Below are 790 nucleotides of genomic sequence, written 5' to 3' on the forward strand. Positions count from 1 at the left end.
TAGGAATCAACTTGTCCAGTCTTCTGTGTCCATCCATTTTATTGTATCCGACAAAAAATAAGTCTCTTCGTAGCCAGGCACTGCGACTCATGCCTGTAATTTCAGTTATTTGGAGGGCTGTCACAGAATGATCACAAATTCGAGGTCAGCCTGGACAATTTGGAGAGCTCCTGTCTCAGAATAAAAAATTTAAAGGACTGGGAATGTAGCTCGGTGGGAACCCTCTCCTCTCCGCCCTCATTCAATTCACAGTACTGGAAAAAATAAAAGCCTCTTTGTTCCTTCTCTTAACTTTTTAATCTGCTTCTTTGTTTTTGTCTTTGTTCTCCCTGTCATTTCTCTTTGCATTTTACATTTTACATTTTACATTACATTTTACATTTTCAGCCTATATTGGATCTTTTACCCCGTTTTGTCTTATAAAACAAACAAAAGACTGATTTTGCTCTCAAGGAGGTGCAATGGCACAAACTCTTGTCTTCTCCTTTGGGTCTCGCTTTTCCCAAAACCTCACTGCCTTTGTCTCAGACCAAGAGTCTGAACTGCGGCGACGCAGTAAGAAATTAGAGGTAGAAAAGCATCAGGTTGCATTCCCGCCCGCAGCCACTAGGAGCCACCCTCCTCTGTGCAGAAGCACCGGCCAACGCAGCCTGACTGTTGCCGGTGCGCGCCCTCCGCTGATTGGTGGCACCGCAAAGAAGTCGAGCTTTGATTGGACCACTGTCAGGTGTCGCTGCCGGCAGGTTCGGCTGTGCGAGCGGAGAGAGGCGGTGCCAGTCAGGTGCCTGAA

General features: G+C 46.6%; 1 protein-coding gene across 14 annotated transcripts in view; it reads left to right on the forward strand.

The window, feature by feature from the left end:
• Positions 1 to 700: 700 nt before the first annotated feature.
• Ppip5k1 (diphosphoinositol pentakisphosphate kinase 1) overlaps positions 701 to 790 on the forward strand; it is a 61444-nt gene continuing 61354 nt past the window's right edge. For 9 of the 14 annotated variants that reach the window (XM_015480730.2, XM_015480732.2, XM_048793273.1 and 6 more), the window contains exon 1: positions 702 to 770. The gene's annotated coding sequence lies outside the window, so the exon portion shown is untranslated. Of the gene's footprint in view, positions 771 to 790 lie in introns of all 14 variants that reach the window. The other 5 variants (XR_007343869.1, XM_048793269.1, XM_048793267.1 and 2 more) reach the window with 1 other exon arrangement.

Source organism: Marmota marmota, unplaced genomic scaffold (assembly GCF_001458135.2).
Source record: "Marmota marmota marmota unplaced genomic scaffold, marMar, whole genome shotgun sequence".
Taxonomy (NCBI): domain Eukaryota; kingdom Metazoa; phylum Chordata; class Mammalia; order Rodentia; family Sciuridae; genus Marmota; species Marmota marmota.